The sequence below is a fragment of the Triticum dicoccoides genome, chromosome 4B (assembly GCF_002162155.2).
Source record: "Triticum dicoccoides isolate Atlit2015 ecotype Zavitan chromosome 4B, WEW_v2.0, whole genome shotgun sequence".
NCBI lineage: Eukaryota > Viridiplantae > Streptophyta > Magnoliopsida > Poales > Poaceae > Triticum > Triticum dicoccoides.
This window is the reverse complement of record NC_041387.1, coordinates 56,369,447-56,391,714: the sequence shown is the minus strand read 5'-3', so window position 1 is coordinate 56,391,714 and position 22,268 is coordinate 56,369,447.

Sequence of the window (22,268 nt, the reverse complement as noted above, 5' to 3'; positions counted from 1 at the left end):
CCTCTTGCTTATCTTTACGAGGCTTAATTGGTATCCCTCATCTTGATGAGCCTCTCTTCGTCTATCTTCACCACGGGTTGTCACAAGAATAGGTTCTCTATTTGCTTATTAGTAAGCTTGTGAACCCATTTGCCAGTTGTGTGTGGGAATGATAGGCCTTGCACCGTGCGCCTCATTCTTTCAAGACTATGTTGATGCTTAATGCTCATCATAATTTTAGTCTTCTCAAGTGCTTCGCCGTGACTCACACACATCATTTTTGGTTGAGCCTTTTCTTAAGTTGCCTCTCTTACATGTTGCTCAACCATGTGCTTGTTGCAAGCGCTAGGCTTTGTTTCCTATTTGCTCACTGGATGTGAGTTTCTATTGATTTTGGGGGAGCTATGATCCTATTTTGTGCACTTTGTATTCAAATACAAATATTCTTATGTGTGCACAAATCATGGGGAGCTTCTCTAGTTTCTTTAGAACACTCCTTTGCGCTTTTCTTATATTTTCTTGTGGCATGTAGGATTATTGGTCTAGTTGCTTCAATTGGTATCTTTTGATTGCTTGTGTCTCTCTTTGTTATGTCTTTGTGGCATATCTTTCTGTTGCAATCTTTGGGTCTCAATATAGTTTGTCTTCCTCCAAGTACTGACAGTTGGATATGTGTATTGCATTCCACTCTCTTTTTGAGAAATACACAATTTCTGGAGGACCACAATTTATATTGGCCTTCTAAGCTTTTCGCCCATTTTGGCAATCGATGCCAATGGGGGAGAAGTTTCAGAGAGTTTTGTGGAGAAGTTGTCTGAGTCTTCTCCTTGCTTTGGTTTTGGTTCCTAAGCTTTTGCATCTCATTCTCATGCATCACTGGTTGTTGCATTGCATTGTGATGCATAATTCCTTGTATAAACTCTCTTGAAAGTGATTGTCATCAATTACCAAAATGGGGGAGATTGTAAGAACATGCGGTACCACCATGTTTGGTTTTGGTAACTGATGACAATCTCTATGGACTAATGGTTTTCTTGAGTTATATTTGAAGGATTTGTCCATAGGTTTTTCTTGAAGTCCATTTGTTGGTTTCAAGGAGTTTATGAGTTAACCAATGTGCTATTAAGGAATTATCCAAAGATTGGTCATGTGAGTGTTGAGCTTATTGCAAGCATGTCTTGAAGACTAAGATTGCGTGATCATTCATGTTTACCTTCAAGACATCATCCAAATGAAGAGAGTTGGAAAGATTCAAGGTTGATCGAGACTAAGTCAAGAGTGAATCAAGTTGATCAACTCACAAAGCGTACAAGATGTACCGAGAGGGATCAAGTGATCCCATGGTATGGTAATCATTGTCCATTGCACTTTGTGTACTAACCCATGGTCTATGTGAGACTTCTATGTGGGGTTAGGTACGTGTCCATGGGCTTGCTTCAAGGAGAAGATATCATACAACCCATGGAAATAATGACATCAAGTGGTGATCGTCATCAAGATTGTCGTGTGCAAGTTCAAGTGGAGCATCACAAAGAGATCAAGTGCTTGAATCTTGCCATCCATTGTGGTGTCAATGGACTTGTGAATATGTGCCTAAGAGTGGCTCACCCATAGTGGACTATGGGGGAGCAATCATCTAGTCTTCATCGAGCCAACGCAATCAAGAAAGGTGGTCCAACTTGAGGGAGTCAAGATCGTATTCATCTAGCTCAAGTGGACCATGTGCAAGGCAAAGTTTTTCCCTTGATAGGTTATCTATTTTACCGGTCTCGTGGTGGTAGTTGGGAGACCGGGTTGTAGGATCGTTTGTTGTACTATCAAGGGGGGCTCTCAAGTTGGTAGCTTGATCATATCGTTAGTAGAGAGCTCAAACCATTGCATCCTTGCATCATGTTTCTTGGTTCTTGTTTGGTTATCTTTGTGAGTCTTAGAGCTTATGGTCATCTTGATGACAAGCTTGAGTTCATCGAAAACGGAGTTCGCATGCGTCTTCTATGATATTTTCGGTGTTGGAGGTTTTACCGGTCTTATCCGAGGAAGGTTTCTCACCTTTTTATTATGGGACTTTTATCATTTTCATATTCTTGATATTTCTATCAAGATTTTGTTAGCCCATGTCGTAATCTTTCCAACAAACTTGGTTTTGTTGAATTCGGAGTCCGTTTGCAAAAGTTGCGGCTGTTTTGGTAAAGGCTGCAGCGGTACTACCGCGACTAGAGCGGATGTATTTTTTTACTACCGCTCCAGAGCGGTACTACCGCGGCTCCTGAGTGGTAGTACCGCTCCAGAGCAGTACTACCGCGGCTCCTAAGCGGTAGTACTGCTCCGGACCAAAATCTCTTTGTTTTGCTCAGCGGAAGTAGGCACAAAAGTATTTTTTTAGTACCGCTCGCAAGCAGTAGTACCGCTACCATTTGCGGTAGTACCATGAGGTCGAGCGGTAGTACCGCGAGGACGAGCACTAGTACCGCTCTGGTGGTTCTACTGGCCTTTTGCCTCCTCGCTGTTGTTTTTCAAAGGTGTACTACCGCCCTAGCCGTAGTACCGCTCCTTGGAGCGGTAGTACCGCTCTGTGCGGGCTGTGAGCATAACGGTTGGTTTTTTCCCCACCTATAAAAGGATGTCTTCTTCCCCATTGATCCTCATCCTTTGAGCTCGTGTTCTTCCCCCATTGTTGACCTTCTCCGAGCTTGCTATCTCTCAATCCCTCCATGGATTCTTGCTAGTTTTTGAGGGAAAAGAGAGAGGACATCTAGATCCACGTTTCCACCAATCACTTTCTCCTCTATGTGAGGGGAACCCCTTGGATCTAGATCTTGGAGTTCTTGGTGTTCTCCTTCTTTTTCTTCCTCTCATTTTCCTCCCTAACATTAGTTGCTTTGGTGGGATTTGGCAGAGAAGGACTTGGGCACTCCGTGTGCCCTTGCCATTGCATTTGGTGCATCAGTTTGAGTTCTCCACGGTGATACATGGAAGTTTCAAGTTGAGAAGCTTATTACTCTTGGGTGCTTGGTGCCCTTGAGCTTGTTCCTCTTGGGTGCTTTGTCGCCCTAGACGGTTGGTGGTGCTTGGAGCTCAATCATTGTGGTGTAAAGCTCCGGGAAAGCGTCGGGGTCTCCAATTAGGTTGTGGAGATCGCCCTGAGCAATTTGACGGGTACAACTCAATTTGTTGTGCTATTTTGTAGGTAATATGTTTGAATCCATACAAAAGTTTTCTCACTACCATGGTGTTCATCATATACATATGAATTTGTATTAAAAAAGTAGCATGGATACAGTGAAATGCGAAATCCACGTTAGAATTGGAGATCGCTACGTGACACACACTCTAATTCAAGTAACTAACTACATGGCACACACTCTAATTCAAACAACTAATTATGTGACACACTCTAATCCACATTAGCATGGGTACCGATTTTTTTTCAAATAACTCCTCATTAATTAATTTATAGTACTCCCTCTGTTCTCTTTTATAAGACCTTGAAGACATTTCAGACAATGTGCAAAACAGTTCATTTTAAGTTGTCTGAAACGACTTACAAAAGTGAACGGATGGAGTATCTCGTTTCGAATGACTAATTATTGTAAGGAAAACATGGGCATGGTAATACATACAGATTCGTTTGCAAATGAAAGAAGATTTGTTCTCATTCTCAAATGTAGGCGCACCAGGCAGACCAGGGTCGTGTCGGGGTGGACGCTGCTTTGGTGCCTTAAAGGCAACTGCCCTTGGGTGACTGACATGTGGGCCAGCCACCTGTTGGGCCCACATGTCATGGACACAAAGGTAGGTGCCTTAAGGCACCAAAGCATAGTCCTGCCGGGGTGGTCGCGTGTGTCGGACGGACGCGTAGCACCCAACCACACCCACCCCCCTCCCCCCCCAAAAAGACAACGACAATATAAGTTCGCGCTTCCACGTTTCGGATTGAAATATCTGGCGGCCCTAATTCCAGCCCTGCAAAATCTCTCTTCTCCACCATCCCCTTCTGTGCCCAGATTGCTCAAATCCCTAATTCGCCACCATCCCTCGAATCGTCTCTCGTCTCGTCTCTTTACCCACCATTCCCCACCTCTGTGCCGGACGACGATGACGAAGACGACGGTCGCGCTTCACCACCACACCGGAGCTACCTCATCTACGCCCTCGTCCACTGCACTGGGTGGTCCACCGACAACGTCGGTCTCCGCAATCGACGTGCCTCACAGACACCGAGTTCCACCACATCAGGTGCGCTTCACTGACACCGTCTCCCAGCTCACCGGGGCTACTTCACCGAGCACATCGTCGCACCTCCGCCCCCGGAGGCCGCTGGGGCTTCACCAACGGTCTCGTCCACCGCATCGTAGCGCTCCGCTGCCACTCAAGATCTGCATCTGTGCGCGGCCAGCCAACCCCAGCGCATCACCCTCAACATCTCTGAAGTGACCCGCACTCTAGCTAGGCAAGCATGCCCAAACGCCGGCCCGAACTAGGTATCCACACATCACTCCCTTCTGCACTGTTCCGACGATGTTTGGATATCCTTTCACTGCTCTCTTATCTTACACGCCTATGCAACTCTGACTTTAACTCTTATTTCTTCTGGAGATATCATCTGAAACAAGCAAATCCATTTTTAGCGAAGCATGACGGCGCTACGGGATCTGGTACACATCCTGCACACCCGTATAACCTTGTATATATCTGTCCTCCGGTACAACATCAAGGTCGATTCCTCTTATTTGATCAACCATTCGCCGTGTCAAAAATGCAGAGGGGGATGCAAGGAGCACAAGGCCTGCACATTCAAGCAAGTGGTAACATGGACTTGTACATGGAACATCCCAAGCACAAGTAGAGCTGCAGTGAGCCTGTACAACGAGCTAGCGTAAGTCCCTGCATTTCATTTAATTCGTACTGGCATTCGTGTATGATTTGTGTGCAGTGGCTCATCAACGAATTCAAGTTACCAGGGGCGAACATTTAACTTAAAGAATACGAAGGCACTTGCACTCCGGAAATCAACATAACTTGAGAAATGTGAAGCTACATGCACTTTGAAAACCATCTAATGATCCAAAGTAGTTCAGATTACAAACACTAAATGATGCAAGCACCAAAAACCACAGAATGCAACATGGTGTACAAGGACTACAAACATGGTCTGTACCTGCTTGAATTATTCGTTCTCTGGCTGAAAATATCGAATTGTAATTGCACGTATAACCAGTGCGCAAACTGCATATCAATATATCTATCCTGCATAAGTATGCCAATAGTTTCAAACAACAGATTAGAAAAGTATTTATGCTATGTTGTCATGATACGGGGACTTTCTGGTAGATGGCCTCGATGTTTCCTGAAGCTATGAAAATACACTATAATTTGCTTGTCATCAATGCCTGCAAATCTCTGTCTCTCTCAACATAGTAGATCATCATTAGACACTAAATCCTTCAATGAGCTTGCAAAATGCTTGCATTAGATCCCTCATTAGACACTATATGTTCATCGCCAGGAGCATGTAAAATGTTTGCATCAAATCCTTCATTAGCAGTCTGTTCATTAGAACTTTAGGCTCAAGAACACCATGAGCTTGTATGTTTGCACCGGAAACTTGATTAGATACATCAGATTCAGTCAGTTCAGTATTGATTGGGGGAGTTATAAAATAAGTAGAAATTGGTTTCATTTTCTCATAGATTCCCTACATACAAGCAGTTTTACAACACCGTCAGGTTTAACTATTGGCCAGAAATTGAAGAGTTGAATTAGATATAATCAGAGCTGTGATGTACCTGCTCATTGTGCATCCTACACTTGCAAGCTGCGACTGTCCGTTTGCGCAAGCTCGATGCCATGCCCGTGCTGCCGCTGCTGCCTCCCGCGCAGGCTACACCCAGGGTTGGATCTTCATCTTCTTGTCCTTCCGTTCGCTTGAAGCCCGGCGACTGCCCTCCAATGAGGGCGCGAGGAAGTGCGGTGTCGGTTTGTCCAGCGGCGGCTAGGTTAGGAGTGAACTAGACTGGAGGCTGGAGCGAATGAATTGGGATTTTTCCTGCTGTCGATCGATATGGGAGGCGCTCGTTTGGGCCGCGAGCCTGCTATAGGGTCTGCCTTGCACTTATGTTATTGGCCCATCCAAATTGAAACATTTTTCTTCATTTTTTACATTGCCTGCTCGTGCGTTGGGACAAACAAAACTAGCATGGGCCAACCTGGATGACTCAAACTAGGTGCACACTTTCCAGCCACCTGAGGTGGCCGCACATACCAGCCCCTATGGTGGTGTCGCCCCCTTTTTGCGTGTATGATTGGATAGTGAAAAATATTCCAGTGGCGCTTTTGATTTACCCACAGAATGGTTGAATTGCTTGTTTCTATGAACTGAGTTCGCCAATAATGTGAAGGATGCCAGTCGTTTAATCCTATTGTAGATTGCTTAGATCTCAATATGCCAAAAGTAATCACATGAAATATACAGTAAAAGCCAGTGTGATGTGTTTGGCTACAACTAGTCTGACTACACGTCCTCATATAACATATCAAGGACGCACCATCTTACCAGATTAACCATTCGACTTACCCATGCAGTGTGGGAAGAAATAAGTATTGGGACTGCGTATCCAAGCAATTGATGCCATAGACTCCTTCGTACAACCTTGTAAGCGAAAAAGAAGTTGCAGTGTGCCTGTACAAAGAACTAGCGTAAGTTCAGTTACCTGCTTCTCGGAATTTTAGTTAGCCACTTGTTGCAAAATTGTTCAATTATGTTGCTTGGCTTAATTTAGTTTGCTACTGATTACATAGTGGCACAGCCTGTTAATCATATTGTATATTGCGCCTATCTATGTGTTTGATACTTACTGTTAAGAATTACCTGTTTACCTTAACTTAAATATCTACTTGTTTGTTTAACTGCTTTGCTGCTGCAACAACGGGTTACAATGATGTTAATAACTACTTTTTAGCATCCAATTGAAACTCTTTAATTCCTTGTTTGTTTAATTGGTTTGCTGTTATAACTCCCAGTTGAGATGTTTTGCTAACTTCAACTTTTCTGAATCCAATCGAAACTTTAATGGCAAAATAGGTTAGCCCAAGATCAAAGAGCGAGGTCCCCATGGACGTTGCATCATCCCACAGTAGTGGCACCGGCCCAATCATACATTATGAATTGCCAACTGCTGATGCTCTAGAGGCTAAACTAGTGGTAGAAAGAGATTCTGCTTCTGCACTTAGAGATGAAGTTGACATGTTGAGGAAGCAAACAACACAATCACAAGCAGTACTCAAGACAACCATTAAATATTTGGTGGATTTCAAAACGAAGCAAGCTGAGACTGACCAGATTGTTAAGGTCCTAGAGGAAAAAAGGAAATTAAATTCCTACTTGGTAAATCATAGGTGAAATGTTCTTTCCATAGTTGAATAACCTTTGTGTTGTCTGTTCATGTAATCAATCAAACCATTTGTTTTAGAGATCATGTAATAATTGTTTTTTTTTTGTTTTTTGGTTTGTAATTTTATTTGAGCACAACTCTGTATTAATTGATAAGACTCGGAGACATTTCATTTGGATTGATGTGCCAGACCTACAAATATGCCAATCGGGCTGAATGTGCATTCAGCAATAGTAGTAGTATAGATGGACCATAAGTGGCACGCATCAGAAAGGGCCAAGATGCTGGCTAAAAAAGGATGCTGTTGTAGCAAAAAAAATGTACAACGGCCTGGCTTATGCATGTTAGTTGATATTATTGATCCATATACTCTATAAGTGTTTATATGTCTGTTAGTTCTGTACATTCTTTGTTGATTGACTCGGTATTTGAATCTTGATACATCGCTTGTGTACATATCTAAATGGGAGTACACATTATGCTGCGTGTGACATTTGAGTTGGACATGAAGTGTTCCAAATATTCGAATTCACCTTAAACTAGATTCTAGTTTCTGAATGTGAGTATCGACATTTGTAAACCATATTCATATATGACAGTGGAATACATCTTTGTCGTCCTTTTGAAGATATATAAAAACATATAGAATGATTTATAAAGATTCATATGGGAATACATAATGGATTCGAATTTAGTTACCAGGGTAAACGTGGATGCTTATTGTCCAAAAATTCGAAAGAAGCAGCAAAATGTCCAATCCCACGTCGGCTGCCCAAAGCCAAGTTTTTGGGAGATGGAGATTACTGTCTACCCATTACACGGACAATCCATCGGCCCGATTTCCACTACTGTAAATAGGGGTAGGTTAGTAACTTTAATTAGACGTGACACGACCGCCTCTGAGCCCATTCCGACATGGTGGACGTCAAACATGGGCGGCAAAACACATTTGATTCAAGCTCGTCCGAAAGACCTTTGTTTCTCCCTCCACTCCCAATTCATACACGGTGGGCGGCAAAACAAACTCGACTCGGCTGAAATCGATGTAGGCAAATATTTTCAATAGGGGCAGGTTTGTAACTTCACTCAGACGTGACACAACCTCCCTACCTATCAGCCCCGTTCATGCACCGTGGGCGCCAACCACCCTCTCCTCGCCCAAAATCGCTCTGGGCAAATATTGGCGAGATGCGAGATTACCGTCCTATCCCCAACCGACGAGAAGTCCAAATTTTAAAGAGGGGCTAAGTTCGTAAATTTCCCATATTTCAGACAGGCGCGTCCCAAAAACATGGTTACCCGTACCTCTCCCTCCATTTTCCCATTCATACACCGTCCGCGCTAGAAGACCCCATCCCCACACCAGCCTCCGCCCGCCACCACATCCATCGCCGACGTCCTCCACCACAGCCATCGCCACCGTCCTCCACCATGCCAGAGCGCCTACCAAGACCGCGTTGTCCACTACTAGAGATGGACATTTCTCATCCATGGAGACGGACCAATAGCCTTGCATCGCGTCCTCTCGCTTCATTGGCGCCGTCGTCCTCTTTGCCGGGGCCGCTCACACGACCTTCTCTTCCACCGCAACGGGACTTATCCCTCGATGCACCCATCTACCATCGCAGATCTGCTTCAACACTACCGACAGCCATCGCACCCCCGATGCCTACACGGCGCCGCAAGAGAGGTGGTACTTCATATCTCCTCAACTCTTTGATCTCAACCAGAAAATAGATCTTAACTTGGTTACTCTACTTTCTTTTCATTTCTTAGAATTTAGTTCTTAGTTCGAAGCAAACAATGGATGCTAAATATAATTTCTCCGGTTTCCAGCTTCAAATCTGCCATGGCACAGCCATAATACGATTTAATTGATCATGCTTAGGGTTTAATTGATCATGTTGGTTCCGTGGTAGTTTCTTTAATAGAAATCAGAGGGGAAACCCTCTTTTGCTAAAAAATATGCTTAGAGTTTCCCCCTTTTATGATTACTATACGATCAGAATATGTGCTTCGTGTCATAATAACACTGCTCCACCCTTCAAGCTAAACAAGCTTAGATGTTCAAATACGAATCTGATATTACTAAAACATAGTTGTTTAATTGGTAAGCTAAATGTTCCTAAATTAGTTTCGAAAATGCATGTTCACCGCTCGGGTGTGTATCTCTACAGGGTGCCCACGGTGGGCCGGCCCACCCTAGGATTTTGGGTCGTCCCAGGCCCCGATTCCCCTTTGTTCTGCTACGCGCTTCCGATCTCTACTCACCCCTAGCCGCCTGCCCCGCCGGCGACTTGCCGTCCCCGGACGGCATGACTCTAGGAGGAGACACCGGACTAACAGGAGGCCAGGAGCCGCTCGCCTAACAGTGTCACCGCTGCCCGGGCGCGCCGTCGTGCCTACCTTCCCAGTCTGTTTAGGGCTTAGGCATGCAGCACCCACCAAGCCAACCCGATTTATCCTAAGATACGTCCTCAACACTCAGCAGCCACTCTTCATCACCCATTTTCTAATTGATTCATTACTCATTAGGCAGGACTGTCTTTAGGGTTTATTGTGTGCTCAGTGCTACCTACACATAATGGTTCAGATGTATTTCGGTAATCTTTAGTACCTCTAAAGTTCACAGGGTTTTCAAAATTCCGGCCCTCGGAACAGAAACTAGTCATTTTGGATTGTTGGTCGTAGTGACATTGACCCAGATTACTACTGCAAGCCAGGTTTGTTGACAATTTTACTTGTCTTTCTTACTCATTCGATATAATATCCAATTATTCACGTCGATTAGTTGCAAACAATAAGTGCTAGACAAACTTCTTCATTCAGATTTTGGACGGTCTCTTACTGCAGTTACAATTCTGCATACTTGTCCTAATAAGCTCACAAGTAAATGATTGATTCACTACATCTATGCTTGCCTTGTCATATTTGTTGTCAATATTCTTTTAGGGTGGACCACCCTGTTTCTAAATACTGGAACCGTAGACATGAGTGAATAGTATTTCTCTATGTGATATCATCCATCATGTGTGGGTAAAGAACACTGCATTGTATAGAAAGAAAGTGTCATTTCCAGCTTTTACATATGTTTCGACCTTTTACATGGAATACAATCTGCTTACTTGCTTTGTGTCGCACTACCAACACTCCACCCTTGAACCTAAACATTACGCCACTCATAATTGCTTAGTTTATTTGTTCAAATACGAATTCCATATGATTCTAATGTTCCTACTTCAGTTTTGAAATGTGTGTCTGCCTGTTGTAGGGACATAAGGGGTTTGTATTTCTGTGTGTGGTCTGGTCAGCACGGTTGGGGAGGTGAACTTTGCATATGCATGGGTTTATAGGGAGACACTCTCCAAGTTGAATCCGTAATGCATTCCATAGATAATCTGACTACTTTTTATGTTTTCATGAATCTCAGATTCTGAACAGCATCATAATGATTATGAGCTTGCGCGCATGAAAAGAATAAAGCAGAACAACGCCATGGCTGTCAAACTTGGCATTAAGGGACTGAAATCATGTCTGGATGCAATGCAATGCAAACGCTCTCCACCTGCAGATTCTGAGCTAGAGGGAGAGGAAGATGCCTTATCTTATTCACCCATCAAGGTACTTGCTCTAACTTTCCAAGGTTACATTGCTCGCACATATCTTGCAACTGATGCTTTGCATTGCTTCTATTTTGTTGAACTGCCATTAGCTTAGTTTACACATCATGTATGTGAATACGCCCTGCCTATCCATTTTCAGTACATATTCCATCTATCGTCATACCATATTTATCCATTCAAATGTTGTTCTTGTGTATCAGACGTTCAAAAGGAAGAGGGCGATTGCTGATCGTGGAGGAGCACAAGCAAAGTATTTGGAAAAGGTAGTGGCACCTGATAAATCAAATATCCCATTAGGCGTAGTTGCAATATCACCTGACCCACAAAATAACCCAACTCTAGCAGACTCTAGCCCTACTACACTCGTCATTTCAGATGCCCCAACTCAGCAGACCCCAACTGCAGCAAATAGTATGATTATGCTAGTTGACATAGCACCAGTTGTACGACGCAAAACCCCCATTCCAGCAAAGAGTACACCAAATCCAGTTGCCAAATCCCTTTTTGAACCAAGGAGAGCCCCAATTGTAGCAAATAGGACCCCTGTTCCATTTCTTCCCAGTTTATAAGACGAAGCTTATGTTGTTGTCAGGAACTTTATGCGCATCTTTCCTTCATGGAAAGATTATACCGTAGACACAAACAATTTCCAGTCTTCCTCCGCAACTTACGCGTAAGTAATGTACTAATGTTATTCATGGTCATTACTGCATATGTTTCTGCTGACAGAAGACACAAGATTTCATTCTTTTAAATAGGCGAGGAGCAAACTGGATTGTGATGACGAGCAAGGGTTGGTTGCGCTTTTCAAGCACTCGTTGATGAAATATCGTTCCTACCTGAGGCAAGTGCACTTCAATGGCAAGCCTCTGAACGAAATTTCTATAAGTCTCCAGTGCTCCATTTATCCGACGGTGACTGGAATAATCTTGTTACACATTGGTCTCGGCTGCAGTGTAAGGTACTGTCTATGATATCACATCATAATTTGAACTACATTTCTGCATTTGCCTTAATGTCTCACTTGTATGAAAACTATTAGCAGAAGAACATTCGTTCTCAAGGGACCACAGAATCTCACAACTATACTGCACACTACATTGCTCTTGTGAGTACCTCTTGCCCTGTATGACCATACTTACTTTCATAGTTGTTTGATTATGTGGCATCACTGCACATGTTAGCCTCGTAATCGTCCATTTGGTGGACATTATAAGATCCGTATGGACTCTTACACAAATTTAGAATCAACCCAATGCTTTTGAAGCGGTTTAGCTCTACAGTCCTCTTGTAAGGACTGAACGTGGTCTATCACTGTACTTACATTAACAGCTACTCCCCCCGTCCCATAATATAAGAACGTTTTGTACAGTACACCAGTGTTCAAAACACTCTTGTATTATGGGAAGAGGGATTGGTTCATTTTGTAGCATTCTGCATCTTATCTCCCTCGCGCACCATTTACTAAAAAAGATCAGATCTATATTTAATCTTACCAACAAGTAGAATACACAGACAATGCCAGTGCAGAAGTGTAGCCCATTGCTCTTGTCAGTACATTTTGTCCTGTAACGCTTGTACTTCCAGGGATTGGTAGTTGATTATGTAGCATCAATCTGCATATTATCTTCATTATCCTCTATCCCTTCCAGTATTATCATATCTATAATTACTCTCTACAAAATGTAGAGTACATGCAATGCTTATGAAGAAGATTATGTGCTGAAATTCTTGAGTTATCGTTCCCTTGACATGGAGAAGGGCATTATAAAGCCAGTGTTAACTGTTAATGTAAGTCAGTCCTTCTAAAGCCTTTATCCTCAACTGTTGTTTAATTTGCTCATACTCCCTCGTTTACTACTGTTTAGTTTGCTGTTTCTACCAAAATGCATGATCGTAAGAACCGTAAGTTCTAAGTTTTACTTGTAAAACCAAATTCCTTATTCATACCATGCACATTACTTAATACTCCCTATATGTATGCTTGGTTTTATGGATCTATAATCCAGTGTGTGGTGAAGCAGCCCATGTTTGCACCTTGTCATCTCTTGTTTTATCTTACTGATGTGGCTGATGATATGAACAACATGTCATGCACATTATCCAAAATAGATACAATGATTTTCTTTGCCCTTCATATATGCTTGTTATGTTGACATGGTAATCCAGTAGTGTGGTGAAGCTCCCCGCATTATGAACAATGCCAAATTATGCTATTGATATTTTGAACTTACTCTTTATTTTCTAATTTGAAATTGGATAGAATTGACAGAATAGTTATCATCCTTGTTTATACACGTGCAAAACCTGTCATCTCTCTACTTTGTTTCAGGGTGATATGCCTGATGGCATGCACAAGTCTGCTGAAGGCTGTGAGACAAACCCAACATATATTGCAGCAAAGAAGGCAAAACATCTTGAAGATAGCGAGACAACCCCAAAGTCTTGTCTTGATGCAGTGTTCAAGTTACTTGAGACTAACAGTCAGACAAGCTCACATAATTCGTTGTCTGAATCAATTCAACTTCTTCAGTCCCAAGTTCTAGCAGAAAGGCATTTTGCAACTCAACTTCGACTTGAAGTCCTATCTCTAAGAAAGATTGCGGAGAACACCGATGAGAACCTCATCGCTAAACAGCTACACTTAGAAGCTATGACCGACATGCTAGGCCGGTCTCACAGCCTTGCTCAGCAGCTTGCGCAGCAGTTTCCCCGCAAGGCTAACCTTTCTTGAACTGTCTTGGAAGTGGTCTCGGTTCAGTATTATTTTGTTACGCTGCAATGGTGCCCAGTTGTTGTAATCTGCTTCTTCATTGCGCTTTATGATCACTAGTGGCGAACATCGATGCCCAGTGGATGTAATATACCTTAAATCATTTATTGTATAGTGTAGGTTTATTCTTAGTTACTATGCCGTAATTTCTTTATTGTATAGAGTAGGTTTGTTCTTAATTCCTACTAGTTATTGCCATCATTCGCTATCTGAAAAAAATCAGATGTAGTCGACCGGGCCGACACATTCGACTCTGACGGGCCAGGTTTTTAGCGCTCCGCAATTGGGCCGGCTTGCGTCTTTCTTGGGCCTGAATGATTGGAGCCTTCACACATTGCGCCAGGCCCAAACTTACACCGGCCTATATTTAGTTGGGACTTTTGTCGACCCAGCGCTTAGTTTGGCCCAGGTAGCGTTGGGCCATTAACAGACTGAATATTGTACTAGCCTGTTACGGCCAAGATGAAACCACGGGCCTTTAGCAGGCCAAAATGCATGTTGGGCCTCAATTTTCTCTAGTCATCGATGGGCCTTCAGCAGGCCGAAATGTAGACCGGGCCATTTTGGGCCCAGTTAGCTCACGGGCCGTTACCAGGCCGAAACATATCTTGGGCCTTAGTTGGCCCACTGATATCATGGGCCTTTAAGAGGCCGGAAGTTTAGTACATGCATCAATGGGCCGAATTACGCAACAGGCCTTTAACAGGCCCAAAGTCATGTTGGGCTTAACTATTGCCACCTTTAGCACGGGCCGTTAGTGGGCCCGATGTCCCGTCAGACCATATATGGCCCATGGGAAGCACAGGCCATTCCCAGGCCGAAAGTCACACCGGGCTGAAATGGGCCCATGTCTACATCAGGCCTCTAATAGGCCGAAAGTCACTGGGCTGTAGTTGGGCCCAAATATTCGGCGAACAATTAACGGGCCAGATCTGGCTTCGGGCCGCAAATGGCCCCAAATATTGGTCAAACAATTAACGGGCCAGATCTGGCTTCGGGCCATAAATGGGCCCAAATATTGGGCGAACAATTAATGGGCCAGATCTGGCTTCGGGCCGTAAATGGGCCTTTATTAAGCAGGCTATTATTGGGCTGGCCCACTAGTACCTGATTAAGTTCTACGGGCCTTTGACTGGGCCGGCCTTTTTAACCTATATGGGCCTCTGTTCAGCCCAGCCATGTGTCGACGTATCATAGGCATGTTTCCTCCAATGGACGGGCGACATCTGGCCCACTGACGAGCTGACAGGTGTTTCCTTTGGCCAATCAGAATTTTACACGTGGAAATTTCCCATTGGTCGGGGCTGTTAACGGGTTATCGGATCCAAAATACGACTCGATAGCTTAACGACGTTCCATTATGGTGGATGCCATATGTCGGTCACCCTTGACGAAAGCACTTCTGTGACGCGCGATTTGTCATCATGGAAGTGGACACTTCCGTGTTGATTATTTTGGTAATGTCATGGAACACTTCTACGACAACACAGGTATGACTATCTTGATTCTGTCATAAATTTGTCATGGATGTACATGCATGACAAAAAACGTGACCTGTTGTGACAACCACGTATCATCACGGAAGTGTATTTTTTTGTAGTGTATCCATCATCAGTCCCTGAGGCAATCCACTCGCCACACACTGGAGTAGGGTATTACACCGCAATGGTGGCCTGAACCCGTATAAACCTCGTGTCCCTTGTGTTGTTCATCATCTAGTCTAGATTCTCAGCGAGGCCTTGGGACGTGGGTTGGTAGAGGAAGGATCTTTGCGCACACCCCAGAGTTTGAACCTTAAGGGTTTGCTGGAACCCCACATCCGACAGCCCCTCCGAGATCCTTCCACATGGCCTCCAGCGATAATGGCCCCCTCCGGCAGGGTGCTAGAGAAGGCCTAGATTGATTTCTTGTGGCTACAGAGGCTTGCGGCGGTGGAACTTCCGATATAGGTTATGTTGTATTTATAGGAGAGATTGGCGTTGAGAACAAGTCAGGGGGCCCCACGGAGAGTCCACGAGGCACAGGGGCGCGCCCTCCTCCCTTGTGGGGCCCACGGGACTCCCCTCCAGTAACTTTTCGTTCCAGTATTTTTTACATTTTCCAAAAAAAATCTCCGTTGATTTTCAACACATTACGAGAACTTTTATTTCTGCACAAAAACACCACCACAGTAGTTCTGCTGAAAACAGCGTCAGTCCAGGTTAGTTCTAATCTAATCATACCAAAATCATGTAAAACTATTGTAAACTTGGCATGAATACTTCATAAACTATAGATACGTTGGAGACGTATCACTTGCCTGGCCAGAGCTTTATCCTCAGGCAATTCTCCCCGGGTCATATAAGCCAAATAAGGAACTTTCCAATCAGGGGTGGAGTGAAGAGCTGCCACTAACTGTGCCTCTAGATCAGGGACTGCAAGATCTTCCTCGGACGACAACTTAACTGAAGGATTAAGCAATATGTCAAGAAAAACATTGGGGGCACCGGATTATGCTGAGACCCTAGCCGGCTCAAAGCGTCAGCTGCCTCGTTCTTTCTGCGATTAATGTGCTCCACTTGGTAACCCTTGAAGTGACCAACGATGGTATCAACCTTCAGGTGATAAGCCGCCATGAGCAGGTCTTTAGAGTCCCAAGTACATGAAACTTGCCGAGCCACCAAATATGAGTCGCCAAAGCACCTGACCCAGCTTAAATTCATCTCCTTGGCCACTCGCATGCCATGGAGCAGGGCCTCATACTCAGCTGCATTATTACTATAAGGAAACATTAAACTTAGAGCGTAACAAAACTTGTCACCTCATGGGGAAGTCAAAATAACTCTAGCCCCCGAGCCCTCAAGCTGCCTAGACCCATCAAAGTGGATTGTCCAATAAGTATTGCCCGGCTTGTCCTGAGGCATCTCCAACATTGTCCAGTCATTAATGAAATCCACAAGAGCTTGAAACTTGATGGCTGTCCTTGGGGTATATTTCAAAGCACGGTATCGTGGAATTGTCACGGCAGATGTCCTAGCAAAAGGACTTAGTCGTGGAGCCATCGCAACTAGGAAGCTGAAAGGGGTTAAGCGGGACAAACGACATGGGGTTTATACTGGTTCGGCCCCTTGCGGTGAAGGTAAAATCCTATGATCCAGTTTTGGGTGGTATTGCTTATGCCTCGATTACCACAGAGCGAATCCTCTTGACCTAGGTCTCAATCTGCTGTTACCTGTCCTGAACCGCCGCCGGGTCATCCCTTTATATACAGAGGTCGATGCCCAGCAGCTCACAGAGTTCCAGCCGGCTCATAAACAGTGTCCGACTCAGTGACTATCTATTCTTGCCTTACAATACAAGTCATACATATATGGTGGTTTATCTCTACAGGCCTTAAGTCGCCTTTGGGCCTTGGGCCCTTAATTGAACCACCATCTTTAAGTATCTTCGTGGGCTTCGTAATAATGAATCACATAGGTATGACCCGGCCCCTCCTGGGCGGGTCATGCCTAATAGTTATATCCCCAACATTAGGCCCCAGATTGATTTGAACTTGTTCATGTCAATCTTCAATACTTGGAAAAAATCTTCTGCTCTTCATTGCACGAGATTCTATAACTCGCCATGACGTCATCTTATGGATCTGTGATAACCCGCCATGATGTCACCTGCCATTAATTCACACTTTGTCCAACATATCTCAACGGATCCGTATCTTAATATCTATCCCTAGAATCGAGGCGCCTGAACAGCTGGATAACTATGTTTTGGTCTCCTCGATTTTCATGCCTACTTATGAGTCCTTCCTTATAAATAGCCACGACTGGTCTTCCTCATTCTTCCCCTTTCCAGTGTCTTCTTCCTCTCACGACTCTCTGCTGCTCAAGCTCCGCCGGCTCCGCAGAGCACCTCGTCTTCCTCAACCTCGGCCGCTGCATCGAACTGTGTTGGACCAGAGTACACCGGCGCCCCACCGCAGCTGAATCTGCACCTGTAAGTACTTCTTCTCCAGCGCGCTAGATCACATAAGGGTTCTTGAGTGTTCATCGTGTTCTTCGTGATTTTTCCATAGCTCCTCCACTGTAGCATCTTTCGATAGAAAAACAATATAGATCATATGCGGTGGTTGTTTTGACCCCACTTTTGATACTAGTAGATCCCTTTTCTCTAGTCAGAGATCTCATTTAGAGCATATGAACTACCTGTACGAGGTCTTGAATTATTTTCTTTTTCTGAACTGTCGCTGATCCAAAATAATGACTGAAATCTGTGAAATCTATTTGTGTAGCACTTAGGCAAAAATTGCCCCTTGATGGATCCACCTAGCCATGGCGGTTCAAACGACCGGCTTAAATTGCAACGCTCAATAGATAATATCAACTACTCATGGCAGCTTAAATAACTTGACTGCTCACGGCGGTTTAAATAACTTGACGTAATTAGTCATATATCATTAGGCCTCTTTGTAAGCCGACATTCTGAGTATATGCTGTAATACTTTTCCTCCGGTATAAATCTGAACCGGCAAATTTACTCTTTATTAGGCTTCCTTCTTCATCATGCCGCCAAAAACAGTCACTTCATGCAACTAGGTCAAATCCATTGTTATAGAGGGTACGCTCGACGATTTTGTGAAAACTGGCTATCTGCCAAAGAAGTATGTCATGTCGTACCAGGCTCCTGGTCCAACAGAAGAAGAACCTCAGCCTAAAGAAGGGGAAGTCATTGTCTTCACAGATCACATGAACCGGGGCTTTTCACCCCCGGCTCAAAGTTCTTCAGAGATGTTCTGCACTTTTTTGATCTTCGCTCTCAAGACATCAGACCGAATTCCGTGTCTAACATCTGCAACTTTCAAGTGTTATGCGAGGTGTACCTTGAAGAAGAACCCAGCTTGGAACTTTTCAGGGAATTGTTTTATTTGAACCGCTAGAATGAATATTCCAACGGACCGAGTTTGGAACTAGGTGGGGTCTCAGTCCAACGACGAAGAGACGCCATCTTTCCTTATGCACAACTGCCGAGTCACCCCAAAGACTGGAAGCAGACTTTATACTTTTCCGGCTGATAAGAACCCTTTGCCCGGCTTCTGCGCCCTACGCCTTGTGTCCAATCATCCTCTTCAAGACAAGTTGTCAGCTGCAGAATGCCAGAAGCTTGCCCTACCCTTGGAAAGATCAAAGCTCTGCTAGGGAACGGCTTAAATGTCATTGATTTGGTCCGATGCTGGGTCGCATGGTGGGTCATCCTGCTGAGTCGCCGCTCCGGGTTAATGTGCACTTATACAGGAGATGAAAAGGATCCTCTGCGCCACAGCCCTGACAATTTACCTGATGATGCTGTCGATGAAATGACAAAGTCACTTTTGAATGAAAGCCTTGCCGACTGTGGCAAGGTGGGCCTGAGCCCTTTCTGCAAGGCTAACCCGGCTCTAGTAGTAAACCGCCAAAACTAGTTACTTTACTTTTACCTTTGATGTTTTGTCATAACTCAAACCTTTGCTGACCTTTACAGGCTGATGATAAATTTTGGAAGAAAAAATATGATCATGAGGCTGCAAAGAGACCAGGAAAGCCAAGAAAGCTGCCAACAAAAGTCGCCGTCAAGAAAAGAGGGAAGAAGCCCAGTGCTTCTGATCTGCTTCAACTGGATGACTCCTCTGAGTCAGAGGTAGTTCTTGACTCCCTTGGCTCATTTTTTAACTATCTTATTGATATTGGTTATCATCAGGATGACACAGGAATGAGTCAGGGAATGGATGAAGAGGTAACTATTATTTCCTCCGACTCCGAGCCTTCGCCAAGACAAAAAATCCGAAGAGTAACCTGGAAAGTAAGATTTTCACATCCCTTAGCTTACCAGGATCCTCACTTTCTTTTGAAGTGAAAGATTCATGAGAGCCGGAGGCAGACCCGGACCAGCAAAGATGCAGATCTCTCCTCCGGCTTACCAAATACACCAAGGAAGCGCCGAAATGAGGTCACCTCCAACTTAAATTCTTTTTATCCTTTGGCGGGTCTCACTCGTCAACCGCTCAACTCTTCTGATTCAAATTATCAGGATACATCTCATTCCTCTTCCGGCGATTCAATTCAATCCAACTTGCCGGTTTTCAAAACCGCTCCTGGGTAATAGCAATTTACTTATCCTTTAATCATTACAATCCTTTATACTTATACTGACCTCTTATTTCATGGAGTGGAAAAGCAAACCCCAGCAAATGGACAAAGAAGAACAAGCCAATCGAAGAGTCGACCATCCAAGAACCGGAGCTCCGGACCACAGCGTCTGAGGCCTCTATCCCTGAGCTGTTACCTGAGCTGGTTCATGAAATGCCAACAATGACTGCTGACCCACTTGTCGATCAAGCCACCGACGGCTCTGTACACCCTGAAACTTCCAGCCCGGCTAAGACAACCAACCCACAAGATATTGACGTGGAAATCACCAAGACAAGATATACTGAGCCGGGGAGACCTACTATGCTGGCCAAGTGTTCTGGCAAGGAGGAGCATAAAGTCAGATTTAACTTGGCTGATTACTCCCAGTTGAGTATTGGCGAGGATTTCTCTGGTTATCTTAACCAGGTTCATAGCAGTTGGGAGCTTGAAGTAGATATGGTGAAGCAAATGCACCAGAAGTTTGAGGTATAAGTTCTTCCCTTCATTAAATTAACCTTACTATGCCAATCCCCAAGTCTACTGCTTATGATGAATATGTTGTAGACTTAGAACAAATTTATGAGCATTGGTAATATCCTTTGGTAAAACCTTAAAATCTGGCTTAATCCGTAGTCCCCAAGGGTCGGCTTAGCTAGTATGAATGAGACGGTCCTTCATATGCTTGTGTAGAAGATAGTACTTCTGCAATTTTGAACAGCAATATGCATTAATCCCCAAAGTGTCAAGTACTCTTGCTTGCAAAGTGCTTGGGACTTTACTCTCATAAGCCGCCACTTAGACAAATCTTTCGGTAGACATTAGCCCCCAAGTGCCAAGTGTTGTTGCTTGCAAAAGGCTTGGGACTTAATATTGCATACTAATGTTTATGATTTTGACCCGGTATATGTACAGACCACCACTGCTCAACTTCACTCAGAGTTGTCTGAATTGAAGCACCGCTTGGAGCTGCAAGAGACAGAGACTCAAAGAGCAAACTCCAAATTTGAATTCAGCATGTCTGAACAAGAAAAAATGAGGGCTGAATTTGATGTGGAGAAAAAGGGATGGGCTGAGGAAAAGATTGCCTTAACCCAACGAGATGAGAAACCAGAGACGGTTCTTGAAGAGGTGACCACCGAATTGACCGGCTTAAAACACCGTGTGTCTCAGATGGTCTCAGCAATCTTTGGTAAGCTGCCCTACATGTGTCAAGTATTGAATCTGTCTAGTGATCATATGAATTGTTGTTAACTCACCTGTTATTGCTATGCAGGCCCCAGGAGCACCAACCTCAACCAGGAGATACTGGTGAAGCTAAAGGCGGTTTACACGCTCGTGGAACAACTTTACACTGGAGCTCAGCGTGCCTTAGCCACAGTTTCCCTGTCAAATGAAACCCCCACACTACTGGGTGATGTGCTGAAGAGGCTCTCTGTGCTGCCCCAGTGGTTCAATGAATTAAATCGGTCATATGCAAGAGTCGGAGCCGTATCTGCCTTAAGCCGGGCCAAAGCATGGCTGCTAGAATTAGACCTGGCCGACATCGCCATTGGGTACCCCAGCCTTAAGGAGGACAACACTCCATTTGAACAGACGGACTTTACTGCTTGCGTGAAGGAGATACGTCCCATGGCTAGCATGATTGCCAATGAGACAGACCTCACCAAGTATCATTCGGCTTACAACAAAGCAAATCAGAGGCAGCCAACCCCGACTTATGAAGTGACAAGCCTGATCCCTCCAATCTGTAAGCACACCTTTGCCCCTGAAGTTGACTCGGCCGGGCTAATTGAAGATGAAACTGAATTTGAAGCTTTGAATGGCATTGCCTGGTCATCATCAACCTTCCAGGATGCCGGACATGACAAAGACGCGGAGAGGGTTGACCTGGTAGCATCAGGCCAACAAGAGAATTAATCCGCCAGGCGGTTCATATTAGCAGCCTTCTGAAAAAACAATTCAATCATTTGGACTCAGGGAGTCATGTAATAGGGTAGAAATGACTTTGATCTGTCATGCCATCGTGCATGTTTTTGGTCCTCAACACTGTTAAGCCACCTCCGTGATGTTCACCCTTGTTATACTTATCATCTGTGCTCCTTGTGCAAAAGAAAGTCCTTAAGATATCCTGCACACAGAGATAGATCACAAGAACCCTTGGCGGTTTACCGCAGGACAGGTCATAATATCCCACATATAGTCACTGATGTGAAAAGAGGAATCACAGATAAGCCTTTGTTTATGAATCATATCTTTGAAACATAACTATAATAATAATATCATACATGTGATATTGAATTGACACTGCCGGTTTATGTGACCTGTGCAGTAAGGGTGATAACCCAATCTTTAGAAGCCAGGA